Below are 19,558 nucleotides of genomic sequence, written 5' to 3' on the forward strand. Positions count from 1 at the left end.
ATTAAACCTGTCTCCTGCTGCGTGTCTTCCCTCTCTCCAGTCTGCCCACCCCGCTGCCCTCCCGGGTACCCCCCTCCCTCCAACCTTTGTGCCTATTTTGATTTATTTTTTCTCCCCCTCGTTTGGTTTCTAAGTGACTCCCCTCCAACCTGTCCGTAGGTATGTTTGTGTAACCAGACACTGAGAGTAGCTGTCTGCCGAGGAATTAACTCGGCAACCCCCAAAGCTTAGTTTGCATTCAATAGAGGTGTTTGTTTTTCAGGTTTAAACTTCCAGACGGGTTGAAGAAATCGCCCGAAAGGAACCACTTGGCAGATTTTGTTTCCTCCCTTGAAATCCCACTGGACGTGGAGCAGGTGGGGGATCGGGAGGGGAGAGATTTTGGGGGGTGGGAGGGGGTAGTGGGATGGAGAGTGACGAGGGGCTGAGTGGTGTGGGAAGGAGGGGAGAAGGGCTTTAAAGTTGGAAGAGTGGAGCCGCGCTTTCCCCCTTCCTCTCCTCTGAGGGCAGGGAGGATAGCTCAAGGCTCTCGCTCTCGTTCGTTAAAAATAAATACTACAGAAGCTGGCAATTTTTGTAGTTTTAGAGAAGTGGATTCTCTCCAGGATTAATGTAAAAAATGTTGATGTTTGAGGAACTGCCCTTGCTCAACCCGTAAATAAAGTGGAGATGTTGACAGTTTGTCTAGCCTCTGGTAAACGAGAACAAAAAACATTTCATTTCTTGAAGGGCATCAATAATTGTGAGGGTGGGAGGGAGAGGAAGGAGTTTAACTGTTAACCTTTATCTGGGATCGTAAATGAGTTGAAACTCGTGTTTCTGAAGCTTCTTTTATGCATTTGCTTTTCTGTTTTCCCCCCCTCCGCTTTCCTTTCCTGGAGATGGTGAAAGGTAAATGAAAACGATGATGCTCACATTAATTGGGCAAGCAGGCGATTTTATGGCTCACCAGTAAAAAATAAATGCCACGGGAAAGTTGCTGTTTGTAGTGCAAGTGGTGGGAAAGTGGTCTGGAGCGTGCGTGTGTGGGGACGGCAAAGCAGCGGGGCTGGCTGCGGGTTGTGCTGTTACTTTAGGGGGTTTTGGTTTTGTGTTTCCAGATCGTTCAGTTCAAGACGCCGGAGGACGATTTGTGGAAGGTAAGAGAGCCTCTTCCCCAACAATTACATCCTCTGGGGCCATGTACTGTGCATACCTGAGTATTTGCCTACCACTCAGGCCCGCAGTGCCAGCACACTCGTGGCTGGGAAGCGATAAATAGGAGAATGCCGAGCTGTTGCTGGCCACGGTGTGGATATTGGGAAGCACAGCACTTTTTAGCAAACAAATAAGCTGCTTTTACGCACCGAGATGCTTGTTAAGCTGATGAATTCCTCCTTTCCAAAAAAGGGATACCCTTTCTTTTCTTAATCAGGACATAGCTTAGGAAAACAGGAGATGAAGAGTACAATGAAAAAGTGTCTGTTCCGACTGTTTTCTACACATGGAAGTAATATGCCTAACTTAACATGTAGGTTGTTTCCAACAAAGATGTTAGATGATGATCAAAGATGATTTTGGCATGAATTGGGAAAAAAAAATCCTTGTAGTTTCTTAATTGCAGCTTTCCCAAATATGTTGTTATGTTACTTTGGCATGATTCTTGTCTGAAGTGAAATAAAATGACTCTTACTACTTATGAAAATAAACTATGTCCAGCCACCAGAACTTTCTCCTTCCTACAGGCTTAATGAAGTGAAAGCGGGAGATATTGGGGAGGAGGCAAGGGTGGGAGAGATACGGGATCATAATATTTGGCAGAGCAAGTGGTTGGGGGGGGCGTCTGTTAGTTTGTCAGCATTGCAGTTACAAGCAAAATACGCTGTTCCAGTAAATGCAAATTCAAGTAATTTCAAATGAAAATTGTAAAAATGCTTTCCCATTATTTTTTCCTTAGGAAGAACAGAGTCTTTCACTTGATTGCCATTATTTTGTCATTCTCTTGTCTAGGAATCGAAAATACAAAGACTGAGTAATACTACTTATTCTCATGAGTTACTGTAGAAATCTGTACAGCACACTTAGTTCTGAGGGAGTTCCTCTTCCCCCGCTTTAAATGAGTCCCTGCCAGCAACAAGTGTGTTGATATACGGATCTGAAGGACTTGGGCACGATGCCAACTCAAGCAATTTAAATGACATGGTTAATAGTGTCTCTACTGTCCTTATCACACAGTAGTTGTCTTTAATAAACTCAGTGAACTTCCAAGTGATAATCGTGGATGACAATTTAACTTGAGTCCTAGCTCTCCTGTTCAGATGAATACTGTTTTGCTCTGATTGATAAATATTAAATGCTAATTCCAGATGAACTATGAGAATTTGCAAAATATACCTCTCTCCTCTAAATATGTGATTTCTTTCAGGCAAGTAAGAGCCAATTAGATTATCTGAAAGAATTTCTAATGCTAAATTGTTCCCATGGATTCTACTGCTAGCAGTGTCATTTTCTTAAGTTTTTCTGTAGTAATAAATTTATATGGGACACTGCATCCTTCAAATGAATACTTACCAAACACCTCAACAGAGGAAATAATTTTACATAAAGTAGGTAAGCCAGTATAATATGTCTAACAAATTAAAACACTCTGTAATTCCTGTAAAGCATTTTGGATGGCAGTGAAAATGAGTGTTCCATCAATTTCAATTTGAAATAGGTAGCCTTTATAAAGCAGTTAATATAATTTCAGAAGTATGCACACTGGCAAACAGTAAGCTGTTTCACAGTGGGAGTTTTAAAGTTTTTTGAGTAGATCTAGTACTCATACTGACTTTCCCCTTGTAGAATTAAAAGATTATGACATAATATGAAACTACAGAAGAAGAGGGAGAGTAGTACAATTGACAGTTTAACTGCAAATTGCATGTATGATTGCTTAGATTATGATTTTTATTTTTTCAGATATTTGATCCTAACAATATCTATGCTAGATCTCATCTTCCTGATTTCCAAATCTGATAAATCTTTCCAAAAGCTGTAGAAATGCTCATGTTCTCAGCAGCTGTTAAGAGCTTGCTAAAGCGCTTAATAAGTGTTTCATGTCTTGTGGCTGTAATTGAAATACAGTGCTGTGTGCTTAACTTATAAGTTTGGAAATGCTCTTCTTAATGGCCAAGATTGTATTTTTGAAAATTAATACATGAATGCAGATTGTCTAATGGCACAGGTTTGATTTCTTGTGGCTTTGTTCGCAAAATTCATTCCTTTGAGGCTAGTGAAAACTAACTAGATTCTACCTGTGTCTTAAAAGTAACAATAGATACATAATAAAAATTGTCACTTATTTCCCTAAAAGCCTTGTACAATGAATTCTGACAGATTTTTTTAAATTTTATTTTATGTGTTGCCAATCATATTATAGCCACGATGAAAGTTATTTAAGTGTTAGCTTTTGTAAAAGTGAAAGACCTGAGATAGTACTGAAATCTTGTCATGAAACTCCTACGGCCCAGAGAATGAGGCAAAGAGGGGAATGTGCCTTTATGTATATATTCACTATATATTAGATATGTTAATTTCAGTCATTCCTTGACAGTATGGATCTGCCCTATTCACTAAAACTAAATATTTGTTGGTTCCAAGTAACATTTGGAAAGATACTGGATGATGTGAAGGCACAGTATTTCTAGAAATGGTTTTTTATAGTTGATAGGTCACTCCTCCTTTTTGGATGCTCTGAAATTATGATAGTGGCTTTCCGATACTCAGGATGTGAAGTTAAAAGTGATCTTCATTGTTAAGCCTTGAAATTTATGAGTTTTTTCCCTGCAGCCCTCCTCAAACCTAATAGCTCTTTCAATTTCACAGTTGGCCTCATGTTCCACTTTTCTTTTTGCTTTGAAGGCTGGGTGGAAGGCTTGTCAGGGTTTGCAGTTGTACTGCTCCGTGCAGGGCTGGGTGGCTGGGCTTGAAACCATATGGGTGTTCAATTCTCTTCAAAAATTGTTGCCACGGTTCCCTGTTCCTCTTTCTTATTAGAACCAATGCTAAGGATCTCTTCATTAGCAATGTATCACATTAGAAACCACACGCTAAGGATCGTGTACTTGCATAATGACATTTTGAAAGATAAGGCCTTGAAGACTTGGTTTTTTTTCTGGTAAAAACTGGGCATGTTAAATACACAGAAAAAGAGTTCAGGTTCAGAAAGATTTACAGATGTAGTGCATCTGAACCATTTCTCTCTAAATATCTTTTTTATCCTCCTTTGTTTGCCATGTTCATCACTTAAGACCTGAAATTGCTAGCATGCATAATAAGTACAATCTTACTACTGTAAGGAAATGTCGCTGGAGTAATGGGAATAATTTTCGGTGAAGCAGTGCCCTGTGTTTGCAGAATGGACTAGCCCTTGTCTTTTAAGCTCCGCAGGGCAGGGAATTGTCTTCGAAGTATTTTCTGTAAAGTGCCTGGCATGTCTGTGTGTGCCAAAAAATGATAAATAATAACAAACAGTAGTTGACAATTTATGTAGACTTTTTTTTTTTAATTATTATTTTGGAATTTGCCTATAGGGTACTTTCTAGCAAAAAGAAGAATGCCAGAGTGGCTTCCAGCTGGGGCAAGATGTGCTCTGATGGCGAGAGAAGCTTTTAATCGAAATAGAACACACATTTAATCGATAGTATCTTCTGTGAAGCCGTTGGGCCAAAACATCAACTGGCGTAAATCAGTGTATCTCCACTGAAGTCTGTAGAGACACGGCTGACTTACACCAGATGATGTGAGTGTCCTTTTTGGCTTTAACAGTTTTCCTTTAATCTTCTTGCCATTTAAACTTTTACTATGATCTGCCCACATTCCAGAAGTGTGGAATGAAGATGGGATAATGTTTCCTTACTTTTCTCCTCCTTTAAGCCTTTAAGGCTCTAAGGCTTTTCTTTTGCGCGATGATGATGCTTTATTAGTTATATATGCTCTAGTCTCCCCTTCAAGCCTGTGAAGGTAGCTGTCCTCCTCAAAATCACACCTGAAAAGGAGTGTAATTATATTCAGAAACACTTCAGTCTTGTCTAGCTTGCCAGATGCAGGTGTATTGTAAATAGCTTCCTGATCATACTGTATTTGTGTTTAAAGGTTCCTAAATACTGTTGTTAGTAACCTTCTTAGTAGCAATTTGTGTCACGTGAAGAAGTTTAGAAACATTGCCCCCCACATCTATTTCCCAGAATAATTTTGTGTCTGCCAAGTGTCTTAATGTTTTAGTTACTAAACTGCATCATCCATATGAAGTAATTGAAAATGCTGAGTGTGTACATCTTGTGTGGTGGGAAGACTAAAATGATATTTGGGCAGTAAAGAGGAGAAATAAATTATTTTTCTTTATCTTCCAAGCCTCTGATAAACATTTTTGAAGGCAGTGTTAGTAAACTAGTTCTTGTTAGACATGGGAAAACTGTGTTTGAGTAGAGAGCCACTCATTTTCAAAAGTTCAAGCTAAATCTTGTTCTTTCCTATTGAAGTATAATGCCATTTTTAGAATTTCAGCAGAAATGTTTTTAACAAAACTTGCTTTGTTAAGTAATGCAGAAAAGTAATCAAGATTGTTAGATGATTGCCTGAAAATTGATGGTTTTGAAGAAGGATGGGATACTTGTGAGTATGTGCGTGTGTGTGTTCAGATTTGGAAGCAACAGAGAAATCATAAATCCTAACACACGCACACACACAGAGCAGCTATGAGGAGAATGTGATTAACTGCCTAATCATACATTTTTGCTCAAACGTCTTCTCACCCTATGCCCAGTTTTTCCTGAGCTTTATAAACTAATAACATCGTCAGTGAAAAAAGAAGTAATAAGATGAAAATATTGTGCCCAGATGCTGCACTGCAGAAGGTCACATAGAAGTGTCTGTAGAGCCTGATAAAGAGTGGATTCTGCAAGTGGAAATGAGCATACTCCATTTCCTTTGAACTGACTGGAAAGTTACTTTCCTCTTTCCAGCTTGCCAGTTCTTCCAGAGCTATAAAGGACCATAGTAACTAAACCTTTCACCAACATTTTATTAAAGCAGGAAATATATGTAATTACAACATTTCAAGTGACTCAATAAAGATACATAGAAAACCAATAATATATGCAATAATTTTAGTTCTTACAGGCACTCAGATGTCAATTTCCTTTTCGTTTGTAGTTAGGAGAAACTTTGGATGTAAACGGGGCTGCAAAAGGGCAAGAGTTGATGCCAAAAAAGTAAAGCACGTTTCAGAGCCTGTCTTATTTTCTGTCAGTGATACAGTCTTTGCAGAAAGTGAAAATATTCTAACAAAACTCTAAACTCGACTGTAAGGCTGTAAGAGTTAGCCATTTTCAAAAATGTGTGTCTCTTCAATATACTTCCAGCTTGTGCAAGACAACATGTTTTCAGTCTTTTTTGTATCTATTTTATTGTCAGAAACACTTTGCAGGTCTTAAATTAGTCCTAGTGGGACGTCAGCTCCAGTTGAGTTATGACAGTTTATAGCAGCTGGGGATCTGATATAATACTGACTTGAGAGCCTGGTCCTGCTAATGTAACATTCAATGAAGTCAGATTTCATAGATAGCATGTTATGGTGAGGAAAATTGAACTTGTAGATTTTTATCCAAGGATTTCCTAAAAATACAAATTTATAAGATGCTTTCGTAGGAGAGGGAAGTCCTGTTATTTCACTGTTTTTAATGGTTTTCTTAAACTTCTGTATGGTATTTACAAACTCCAGCTAATGATGAAGAATCAAATGCCATAAACTTGCATTATAGATTGCTATGTCTAATGGTGTTTTTAGGGTTGCAAATACTTCACTGGCATTTAATTTATAGCTAAAATAGAATAATTTCTCTGTTCAGTTCCTTAAGATTGTAACAGCAGCTTATGAATTGGAGAATGATTTCTGTTAAATATTTTCAAGTAACTTTTTTTTTTTTTACCTTTTTAATGAAATTGCAGAAGTGTACAAAAGACAAGAGGTGGATGTTGGGAAGTGATTTAGAGAAAGTAAACAAGAAAATAATTTTTTAAGTGAAGATCAGTAAAGCTAGAAATTATTGCTTTTTGTGTGAACTTTGTTCCTAAAGAGAAAAACATCCCCAAAAGATTTTTTTCTTTTAAAGTTTTATAAATATTGTAAAACAGTGGAAGAAATTATATATTGTGGATTGCTTTTGTCTGTAGCGAGGATTTTTTAAGGCTAGACCTCAGAGGATTTTATATATTAACTACAGATCACTCCCGGCCAGTCACAAAAACTCTGCATGATGCCTACTCATGTAAGGTTTTTGTTTTGAAATCAAACTTTTTTTTTGCTTCTGCATTATAAACAATTTGAGTAATATATTGGACACGCTACATTGAACAGCAGAACACCCAAGTTTGGCAGATCGGGAGTTTTATCCTTCCACCCTTGCTCGGCAGTCGTGTTTGCGCAAGTTAAGTGTCCAGTTGTATGAATCTGATTGCAGCGGGAGGGGAACACATGGGACGGTGCAGACAGAAAGTTGTTCGCGTGGGAGTGTTTGCAAGATCAGAGCCTTGTACTGTAAGTTGGCCCTCATGATTTCAAAATGAAAGCATGTTAACCTATAAGCTTAAAAAGTTACCCTTAATTTAAATATGCATTGACAGAATCCTAAAGTCTTCTAAGCGCTCTTCTGCTGTGCGACTTCGTATGCTGAGTTATCTATTACAGAACTTACTAATGAAATTTAAAAAAAAAAAATCTGATCAAAGCAGTTGTTAGAAATGACACTATTTGATAAGATTATCTACCGAAAATAAAGGGGGAAATGAGATCTGACTGAGGTAAAACCAGGTAAATAGCTTTCAGCTCTGCTTTTGTTATTCAAGAAGAAAGAGAAACAATAGGTGCTGTTTAGAGTCAGGAGCTGCCCTTCTAACCTCTGTTGCTCTTAAAATGCCTGAAGGTTATTGCATGGTTCATGGTGGCTTTTATGCTTGCAGTTCCAACTTTTAATTTCCTAACAAAAGGAGATGCAGTACCAGCCTGCTGATAAACACCGAGCAGAACAATCAGAGAGAAAAATGGAAAAATTCCTCACTCTTTTTTTCCTCCTGTCCAGTTACTCGTATACTGGCATATTTGTAATAGGAGAAGAGCACTGCCTCCTATGTTAAGCTGCCAAAGCCAGAGACTGGTTTTTAAAAAGTAGGAACATTAGTTCTATGAAGATGGGATGTGCTTTTCCATTCAATAGCCCCAGCCCAAACAAATGATTTGTTGCATGCTGTTATGGGGAATGATCTGAACGTCCACAGGGACTGTATCTATTTCAACAAGATTTCTAATTCTTGCTGCACTGGCAAAATGGAGTCGAGTTAGCCTTAAATCCAGCCTTCTCAGCATCAAAACTACAGCTGCCTGGCCCAGAAGTGTTCCTGCTGAGCATGAGAAGCACCCATTTCTCCGTGAGTTGTAAAGCGGTGCACAGTGTAAGTAATACAGACGAACCTCAGCCAGCACTTTGGCCCAGTCCTTATATGTGCTGCTTGAATTTGTTGGCGTGATCATTGCCGGTGTTTAGAATACCGTGCTTGCTGTGATGCTTTGTACTTGGATACTGGTGCGATCAGAGGAGAGAAGGGGTCAACTTCTGAAGGTATTGTTTTCCAGCACAGCTGAAAGTAATGGAATGTAACAGTTTTAGGAATGTACACCTGTGAGTATATAATAAGAGAGTATCTGTTTGTGTATTTTCACCGCTGACATTCAGATCAAAGGTCCCCTAGGTGTTGTTGTAGTAAGAAAAAGGGAAAGGGGCCACATGCCTTACCAACTCTGACCTGTCGTCTTGCTTGTTGTTTGCAAGTTTTCACTAGAAAATCAGTCATGAGCCTGCTTCGATGATGTGACTTACTTTCAGGGGTTCACTTAGTGCATATGGATATTGAGTTCAAAAAGCAGCAGATGCAGGTCTCAGTGATTAAAAGAAGAAATACTATCAGCAAGTACTGCTACTTAAATATCAAAACTGATGCCCAATCTTGCATTGGACAGCACTGGGATATTGTCACAAGTACTTAAAAAAAGCCATTGTGTTTTGAGGCAGTGAGTGTTACTCCTGGATGACTGATGCCAGAAAGGCTGACAAGAAGGCTGAGAAACATCTTCAACCCTTTACAAACACATACCAGCTTAAGCATCTTCGACCCTTTACAACTACATGCTAGCTAAAACAAAAAGCTGAGGAGGAGTCTGTCTCTTGCCTTCCAGCTTGCTTACAGCTAAAGGAAATGTATCCCAAATGGAGGAGGATCCCCCAGGCCCTGGAAGTTGTTTAATTAATCATCACTTTCAGCCTGCTCATTGAATGGCTTTTCTTTTCTCACATGGGCAAATGAAAAAGATTATTACACCTGGGAGAAACAATGACACCTGTTAAATCTTCCTCTATTGTTAAGCACGGTTTAAAAAAAAAAGAAAAAAAGATTTAGATTTAATTTTAGATATGTAGAATAAGTAGAACTACGCTTGCTTTCTTTTTATGTAGGTTATGTGGGATTTGTGCTGGTACATATTTGTGTCATAATAATATATGCTGTTACACCTGGCAGTAATTCTCATCTTCTCTAACTGAATTTGCTTAAATCAGAAATACTAGCTTTTTTTATTTATTAAGGTAGACAGACTTTTACCGTCAAATTTTTGCTTCCTTCCATGACACATCTGACTTGATTTCTGTATAACAAAGGTGTTTTACATGAGAGTCAAAACTGCCCTCACCAGAGTCATCAGTAATTTTCTGCTTCTGTTGCATTAACGTTTTTGTCATGATAGACGTCTTGGCAGCTTATGATGTGATTTATCGTGTTGCTTCAGTGCTGGGGTTTTGTCAGCAACAGGGAATTTCAGGAAGAATTTTCCATTGGCTCAACGAAGCCAGCAGCAGCACTGTAAGAATTTTACATGGAAATCTGAGTGTAGACATGGCCTAAGGGAAACTACTCGTGTGTCTGATTTTGGGGCACGTTTGGTAAGAAGTAGTAAGCCAGGGGTGTTGGGTAACTGTGGTCATCAAGAGCTTAGCTTGCTGTCCGTGCTCAATGTGCATAAGACCTCATGCAATCTTTTCTCAACATGTTGTGGAAAGTTATTAGCACTTTGATAATACACATTTTTCTCTTTCCCTGTGGGCTTTGCAGCTCCAGTTTGCTCTGGATGGATTCCTGGGGCACATTGTTTGCTTACTGTACTCAGGCCTGGGAAATCAGTATCTTACTGGGCCATAAAGACTGTTGTTCGGACAGTTTGATTTAAGATATTCTTTCCGAGATAGAGTCAGATTGAGTCCTCATTTTGCTTTATTCGGATTGATTCCACAGAAGATCACAAGCTGGGTATAATTTGCAAATGTTTGCTTTAGTTGCACAGTTTTCACAGTGTGTTCTCCCAGTCGAAGGGTGGGGAAAATATGCAGTAAGGCCTGTGACACCATTTCACACAACCCTCGGCCACATGGTTTTATTTTATTTTTGCTTTCTGTTGGCAGGCACTAAAGGGGGTGTTAATTCGTGGCCTGCTAATTTTGCTTAGAAGGTCTATTCAGCCATCAGCACAAAAAAGGGTTACCAGCCTTGCTGTTGCCTATGGCAGCTGTGGTGCAACAGCAGCACGTGCTGCTACGATCACGAGGCTCGACTATTGTAATTAATTCCCTTGCAGTGAAGCCTTCAGCCCAGCTTTTCCTTTGCTTGCCCACCACTTATTTGGAAAGTAGCAGCATGGTTGCTTGTCAGCCGGTGGTACTGTATGCTTGCTGTCAGCCCTCTTTTTTTTTTTTTTTCGGTTGGCAAGCTATGAAATTGTGACTTGACTTTAAGGTGGTGCTGCTGTATGTATTTCAAAGCTATGTGGCAGGACCTAGTTACCTTAAAGGTCGCTTCCTGGAGCTTCAGTCTGAAGGATGTTTGCCTTCAGATGCTAACCTGTTTAATTTTCCCACCGTTACATTGGCTACGAGCAGGGGTGGTAAAATGTTTACCTACTGGACCCTGCCCCAGCCCTTCAGGTTTACCATCTTTGCTCATTTGGCCAAAGTGGCATTGTTCCAAAAGGTGCAGGTCCACAACAGTTTAAGCTCTCTCTTTCCTTCCAGTTCCTGCCTTCTCCCTCACTCTAGAGCTGGCTCACACGTGTTCCCGTATGAGCCACCTTACAGTCCTCAACCTGCAGACTAAGCCACAGAAAATCAAGTAGCTTTCTGCAGGGTTAGCTCCCTGAACTGGCTTCCCACGGGAGTGGACATACTCCACCAGCAGCAGCAAAGATGTGGTGGGAGCAGACGGCCTGGACAAGGGGGAATGGTAGCACGGCCGTAGCACCAGCACAGTTTAATTACCCTGAAAGTGTTGTAAAAATGCAGCTCTTTCCTAGCACTGTGGTTATTACACGTATTTCTAAGCAGGAAAGCCTTTTCACTGTTTTAGCACGTCTGTACACATGAGAGAGCAAGACAAAAGTTAGGGACATTTTATGCATACTGTTAAAGGGCCTGGGGGGGGGGGGGGTGTTTGTTTTAAACGTTATCAAAATCCTTGTGGTTGCCAGTGACTGAGAGCTGGTCTGTATTGTCATATTATTTTTATGTTTCGAGATAATATATCAGCACAGCAATTTCCAAACTAGGAAACTATACCACTTTAACTTAAACCCAAGGAACAAGGGTGCAATCTGTCCAGCTCTATGCCTCTCTAATTCCTGCCTTCTGCAAAAGACTTGGCAATACCATAGCAGGCATTTTTGGCTGAGGCAAGGAGTCTATTTGCAGTATTTACGTAAATATATTTTTCTGGAGGAAATGCCACTCACTGTACTTCATACTTAAGGTGATCAGCCAGTGGGAGAAAATGAGTTTGTTGCTGTTTAGCTTGCTAAAGAAGATAAAACACTTTCTGCTTATGTTTCTGCCTTTTAAATATGAGAATTTTTTATCTTCCCTGGGTTTTTTTTTTCCTAAAAAAAGGGTAAAGAACTAAAGTAGGAGCTGTCTGAGTCTGGAATTGGGAATTATAAAGTTTTTATTAAATTTATTTTCTTATTTTGGTCATCAGCTGAAGTGTTGAAAAAAATCAAAATCCCCAAACCTGAGTGTATGACATGCATAACTTAAAAAAAAACAGCAACAAAAGTCTGATTAAAATACCTTTGCCCTGCCAATTGCTTAAGTTTTCGTCTATTGATATATGTGATGTTGAAAACTAGCAAAAATAGCTAGTGAAATGGAGAGTTCAAGGAGAGGAGGAAAAAAAACCAGCAAGAGGGAAAGGTGGATTTTAATATAAAAATAAACACAGCAACAAGCATAATGGCTTCTGTCCTCAGAATAACGTTAATGGGTTTTTTTAAGTGTCATCCTCAGAGGGGCTTTGTTGTGTTCCAATGATTCATAGGATAAAGTGATTTTTATGTCTTTCTCACTTATATTTAAGTGGGATTTCTCTCAGATAAACAAAGTAACACACACTCAAAGACTCTTTCTGCCTCATTTAAACACCCCACCTTATCAAAACTCCATTTCCATGAGTGATGGATCTTGGCTCTGGATGGGAGAATGAAGTATTCAATTACCTTATTTTCATGTGCTAATGAAGCAGAATGTGGCTTTAGGGGGTTTCTTTTCAGCAAGGTAGCCTGTTTGGTTATGCACAGGCAGCCTTCTTATGTTTCCTTCCACGTCTCCGTCTACACTCAAGCGGTGGTCTTAATGGGCAACTGTGGCTAATCTGTCTGCGCCACAACAAGCCTTGGCCTTCTTCAGCGCAGCAGGACCAGCCCTGGCCTGTAATTAGCGGAGCCATCAAACCGACTGTTTGGCTCGAAATGATTTCTTTTGGCACCTCTTGCAATAACTTTATCTGCGAAAATCCGTGAAGGGTTTGGTTTTTTTTCTCCTCACTTTTCTTTGCATCACGGAGTGCTGATGCGAGCTCTGAAGTCCTCAGCCTGAGCCGCAGCAGATTTGTACTCCGGTAACTCTGGCTGTCCTCGGAATCGGAAACATACGCTTTAAATGTTTGCTATAATTTGTTCAACTGAGCTTAAAAGTGCACGTGCATTTGTGACTGAGAGTCACATGGTAAAGGCAAGTATTTTTTTATAGCAATGTCATGCTGCTGCCGATGCAGGAGAGGTATGTATCCAGCTTGGGCACACGGAGTTACTCTTCAGTACTGGCACCCCCTCCCCTGGCATCCTCAGCATAACTTCTGTCAGAGGTATTGGTTTAATGGGTGGGATCATTCATACTCTTTAAGCTATAATATACTTTAGGTGATAGCTCCTTAGCCGCAGTTGCACATCCTTTTAGCACTGTATAATGAAAATTAACACATCGTGGGGGTTTTCCTAGCAACTGTATGCTAGGAATGACTCTGTCAGCTTCCCCACAATAGATGATGGAGGGAAATAACCATCCTGGAGTTACTCACTGCCAGTTATGAAGTTGAGGAATTGGAAAAAAGCAACAAATTTCCCTTTTTTCCTTCCCCCAAAGAATGAAATTAAAAAAGTTTTACAAAGTACACATACCCAAGTTTGGATATTTTTTGTGGAGACTTCTAAAGGTAGTGAAAAGCGACTTATGTGGCTGTGGTAGGTGTAAGAATAGTCACCTTCAATTCTCCTGTAAAGCATTAACACAGGGAGCAATAGACTTTTAGTATACGTTACACTTTTTTCCCCTAAGATTCATAAAGAATGTTCCTAAGAATTATTCAGCAGCATAATTAATCTCTGCTCCTGCTGACTGATGGTAACTAATAAGTAAAAGGAGGAAGTGTAATAGGCACCAAGTAGTAGCACGGGTTTTGTGAGGTACACCGTGCTGCTGGGCATTCTGGATTCTCCTGAAGCAAAAGAGGGGAAAAGAAATGTATGAAAACAAAAACTGAAACTGATATTGTTTTGATACAATCTTTCACAAAGGTACTAAAGTAAGTGTAGTGGTAAAGTCCTGTCATTAATTAAAGCAGGTGAAAAAAATAGGGGGTGAATGATAATAGTCCTCAGCTCTCAAACTGGAGGAGACTCCTATTTAAGTGGAGCTTTAAAAAATTGGTATGGGGAGTGGTGTGTGTTTAGGCAGAGAGAGATTAAGAAGCAGCTGTGATCAGTGAGGTTACCTGGCCAGTGGTTTGAAGTTATGTATGTCAAGGCTGTTGGGGGAAGATAACTCGAGAAGTATGCAAGAAAATTAGGTAACTTAATAACACACATTGTGGCTGAAGTACATCACAAACCAGATTTGATTGATGCAATGATGTTACTGGTTCCCCTTCATGGAAATAAGGCTGATACCGTTTTGCTGCAGCCATTGAATATGGCTTTCGTGCAAACGCCCCAGCCTGTGCAGCTCCCAGGAAATTCACCTCGTGTGAAGGAAATTCCCGGCATGCTTCCCCTCCCTCCAGCCTTCCTCCCCTTGGGGGGGAATTTCTGTGCCTCTCCCTTATCTCTTGGCTATCCTATCTCCAAAGTGAGCGAAGGGAAAATAAGGTGTAGTTGGAGCTCTGCAGAGCACCAGCTGCCTTTGGCAGCCAGAGGGGCATACTGTGATCTGAACCAAGTCACAGCAGTTGTTTTATCCCTTAAATTTGGGGAAACAGTCCTGTGCTCTTTAGCTAGAGTTGGGTAAAAGAGGTTTTCGTGACTAATATTTTGTTTGCCAAAATGTGCTGTTCTGGAAAGCAAAGCAATTAACTTGGTTGGTTATGAATTCAATTTGTTGTTCTGGTTACGAGTTGGAGAGTTTTCAGTTGAAACTTTTTAAATTTCTTTAATCATTCTCAAAGTGCATCATCTCAGAGTGTCCCTTTCAAAATAAAACATGTATCTTTTAAAATATGCTGACTTTCTTTGGGAACCCTTGATGAGACATGTTTTGTTTCACATTGCTTAACATTATTCGTTTGTCCCAAAACAAAACTTTTTCACTGTGCAGAAAAAAAAACCCTCCTGCCTTCTTAACTGGTTTTGAGACAATTCTCCTCCTGTTCCCCTCTACCCCGTTTTCTATGTCCCTTTCTTGGATCTGAGTAGTAGAGCGTCTGGTATCTCAGTGTGGCTTGAAGTTACTGAAGCAAACTTTCCAGAGTTTTGCAAAAAATAAAGGGAAGAAACATAGCAGAATGTCTCCTGACTTGAAAAAGTAAACTTGTTTATACTGCTGCACTCGGCACCGGTCAGCTTGGCAAGAGCAGATACTTAACATGCATTTGGAGCTGGTAGTAAATGAAAATTAATAATAAACTGCATATCTTTTACAAAAGTGTATTTCTTCGTGGAATAAAAAGTTTGTTACTTCTTTAGTTACTTAGGCTTTTAGCTTGTTTCCCAGGTGTTTCTCAATTGAGAACATCTCATTAAAGTTGTTCATTGTAACCCGTCTCACTTTCTGGTCCTCATACACCAGCACCTTGCTGTACCATTTACATTGGAAACATTGCAGAGGTCTTTGTGTCCACGAGCATGTTTACTGAACTTTTTAGAAGTTTGTAAACTGTTCTGTTTTGGAAAGAGTTTTCCAAAAAAAACTCTCTCAGAAAAACTAAATTTTTGAGCACTTTCCTTTTAGAATGATGATGATAGGAAAGAGAAAAAACATTTTATGGTGGTAGAGGTAGTATCTTCTACATTATTTTCTATTGAGGAGAAATGTTGAGTTTACTTCACAGTGAGATGTTTCTTGGGGACTGTGATATAGCTTTGTATATTTAAATATGTATAGTTCCTAGGCATTAATTTTGTGTGAGAAGCAGTTATCTTACTGCATCTCGTCTCACTGTAGAGGGAACTGTGAAAGTTGTATGATCATACAGTGTAACTTTTGTATATAATAGGTATATACAGCATAACCAGTGAATTCAGAGTACTGAATTGCAGTGTCCAGTGCCTAACAGTTTATAAGAGGTTCGTGTGTATTATTACTTCAGAGATGCACAGACTAGCAGTCCTTGTGCCTGGTTATATTTAATGTAGAATTTATCTCTACTAAGAAATATAAAGCCAACAGTCTCAATAACCAAGCAAAACCAGGAAGAATTGAGAGAAGAGTACAAAAATAGCAAAAGACATCTCAAGAGAAGTCTCCCTCCCCAGTGAATTGATTACAAACCAAAGATTAGCATTTAGATCATGCTGCTTCTTGCATATCAAAAATCTTATGCAGACATATAGTGCCATTGAATTCTATTGTGGCAGCATAGGCAGACATGTATCTCGGGGAAACTGAAAGCATTTACAGTTAAAAACCCATACCATTGAATTAAATTCAACCTGGAAAACTTCATGCATAAGTAATCATAAAACCACACTTAAAGGCTGTTGTATGTTAAATTTCACTTCAGCTTCTGAGTGATCTTAAGGACCAGAGCAAGTAAAGCCACCACAGTAGCCTGTTCTTGAGGTGACCAGAATATGGTAAATGTCAGAAATCCACATCTGAAATAAGAGGTCGCACGCTCTTTACCAAGCGCAGACAAAGAAAAAAGACTCTTTGATGTGGCTGTAGTGTAGTATCAGCTTTGTCTCTAACAAGACCTCTGCGCTGCAAACTTGATTTGTGTATAAAAGGCTGTACTGTTGGGTGGAAGGGCTGATACAAGCTTATCCTTCCTGTCGTCTCCACCCCCACCCGCCTTCTGCACCTCTCTGGTGATCTCTGTTTTGGCTGGCTTGAGTCTCAGCCAGCTAGTCATCATCCCAGCCCAATCACCTAAAAACCCCAGATAATCCCATTCCAGTGCATAAACCAGAGCAGCCACAACAGCGATAAACAATTGCGCAGCAGCTGCTTATTGCAGACATACACCCACTGGAGATGCCTGGGGAGGCAGGGGGACCTCAAACACTGCTGCCCAACGAGTAGCACCTCAGGTGGCAAACGGTGCCTCGGTGTCTCCCTCTGGTTCCCAGTGCACGTGGCAGTTTCTTTACCTAGAGCAATTCATACTTTCGCTGAATGTATACCTCTTCTTAGTATTGCCTTTCACCCCACTGCTGCTCCTACCTGTTTCTGTGCCTGGGGCAAGACCTACATAGTAAGTACCTAAGGGGTCCCTCTTTCACGCTTTCCTCTTGCACAGTCCTCCTTTGCCCAGGCGTTTTGTCTCCGTAAAGGAGCTAGTTTTGGTATACCTGATCTGGCAGCATAGGACAGGACAGTGCCCCTCTTTCAGTCATAATTATTTACAGATTAGATTTATATACACGGAGATGTGAATATGGTAAACCTTCCAGTACTGTCTTTTGTAGACAGTGGATGTGGTAGGAAAATGGTGAAGGATGAAATAACTAAGAGCCTCTAGTGGGGCAACTTCACTGCCCTTCTGCTGTACTCTTTTCAGTGCTGCCACTGCCTTTGAAGTAGCTTTATGTTTTGAAAAAAAGGGGTTAGGTATTCTGCTAGGTAAGAAATATCCTTCCAGTCACATCAATGTAATTAAGCTGTTACATGGATCATTGGTCCTCATACTTCAGCCATGAAGCGGTGTTGGCTGGTTTGAGAAGAAATCCTCAGCTCCTGCATAGGTACCGCCTGTGTTGGGGGAGCTGGTCAGGCACGTGCATGGGAGGGTTTTCACTTCCTTCAGAATTCAGGCTGTCTATAAAGGTGGCAGAAAATGGGATTTAGCAGTTACTTAAGGACATGCTCAACTTGATTATTGAAAATTAAAGGAGTCCCACATATTATCACAGCAGAATAGCCACTATTGCAGCACATGCATCAGCGTGCTTTCTCTTGCAGTGACTTGGGGTGCTGCGGCACAGAAGGGTGGCCCCGCGCGCCCTGCCCTCCCGGATCCCCACTGCACCCAGAGCCGGAGCACAGCACAGCGGGGTGTCAGGCCTGCACTGGACAAACGCTTTCACTGGCTCCAAAGTCTGGATGTCCGGTTAGGGTGTAATGGTGTTTCAACTGCTAAGTTACTAATGCATGGCCCAGGCAAAGCAGTGGCAATAGCTATTTCTGCTGTCCTGCTCCTTACCTCTCTGTCCCAGGAAAGTGCTGGTATTTCCAGCTCTGCCGAGACAGTCCTGGCTACACCGGTATATAAAAATCATTAGTGACCAGCTATGCAGCCTAACTGCTAGCATGGCTGTGTTTGAAGAAAATGCATATATTTGGATTCAAGAAAGGAACTTGAGCACCAAGCTGCCTGTTCCACGTTCGCCGTGGGGAGTACGAGGATGGGAAGTGATGGGTGAGGTGTGCCTATGGCCCCCTACTCCCACCCCACGGACTCACGGAGCAGAGCTAGCATGCCAGGTAGGACACTCTGCTCCCAGGCTATAGTATGGTCTCCTTTTATTAACCTTCTCTTACTTTTCAAAACATGCTGAAGAGTATTTACCAGGCCATAAAAAATACACTATGAGGAGTTATCATATATAATTGCAGCTGCCAGAATGAAAAAAGTAATCTTTGTGAAGCTGGTGATAGTGTATTTAGAGGGGAGTGAGTTGCTTTGGGTTTTGATGTTGTGATGTTTACACACTACCATACAAAACTCAGTGCAGCACCTAGTGTGAATGAGTGAAAATTCAGCTCTCCGAGGAGTGTCTTCGAACGGGGGTTTCTTACAAGTCAGAATTGCGAACTCGAGATACCCGTGGTGCCCAGACCCCCATCGCTCTTCGTGGCTGTGCGCGGAGTAACGCAGGCCTCCCCCCCCCATCGTTTGCTCAGCAAATGGAGAGAGAAAACACCAGTGGAAAAGGTGACCAGCGTGGTTCCCACATTGGCATGTGGGCAGCAGGCGTGCTGCCAGTGACTGCCTGCCCGCCGCTCGGGCTGTGAGCTGTTACAGCTACCGAAACAGGACAGGCTGAGGGAATTCAGAAGGCAGTCTCTTGATTTGTATCCCCAGGACTCCTCCTAACCCTGATGAGGGCTGTGTTAAGGGAAACAGGGCCGTTTATCAAGCCTTAGGTGTCACTTGTCAGCCGAGCCGTTGGTTTTTCCCAAATATTCCTCAGAGAGCAACACATAATGTAAGGTGAAGGAGGCTGTATTGTTTTCCTTTTTTTTTTAAACAAGGCAATTATTAATTGTAAAGGAGGTATTAATCAAAGGAGATTCATACCTCCTGGCAAATTAATCCACCCTGTAATCTTTTACTTTTGGTTATATGGTTTAATATCTTCGTATGCTAGAGCATTAGCTGTATCGCATGTTCACGTTGCAAATCAGTTTGGTCAGTTCTAGATCTGCTGTATAGGGACTTCAGATCACAGCTCACATGAGGGACTGTTCATCCAGACATCGTCCTGGGAATTGCTCCTCCATGCATCAGAAATCTGGCTTTTCTCTTACTTCGGTAAGGAACAAAAGAGGAGCTGATAGAAGTCACTCATCGCTGTTAGCCGTGAAGCAGCCGTGACCTTGTTTGTTTTGAGCTAGTTTTCGGATGAAGAAAGCATTGACATTTCTTTCCCCTCCTTTTAGATTGATGGGTGGAAGCAGTCCTTGGGATTTGGCTATTTTCAAAACAAAATATTTGACCTGAAAGGTAATATTTATAG

At 40.7% G+C, this 19,558-nt stretch overlaps 1 protein-coding gene across 1 annotated transcript in view; it reads left to right on the forward strand.

Annotated features, from left to right (window-relative positions):
• Positions 1-262: 262 nt before the first annotated feature.
• PRDM1 (PR/SET domain 1) overlaps positions 263-19,558 on the forward strand; it is a 102,399-nt gene continuing 83,103 nt past the window's right edge. Inside the window, exons 1-2 of the mRNA XM_075498471.1 lie at positions 263-356; positions 1,101-1,139. The gene's annotated coding sequence lies outside the window, so the exon portion shown is untranslated. The remainder of the gene's footprint in view (positions 357-1,100; positions 1,140-19,558) is intronic.

Source organism: Mycteria americana, chromosome 3 (genome assembly GCF_035582795.1).
Source record: "Mycteria americana isolate JAX WOST 10 ecotype Jacksonville Zoo and Gardens chromosome 3, USCA_MyAme_1.0, whole genome shotgun sequence".
In the NCBI taxonomy this organism is placed as follows: domain Eukaryota; kingdom Metazoa; phylum Chordata; class Aves; order Ciconiiformes; family Ciconiidae; genus Mycteria; species Mycteria americana.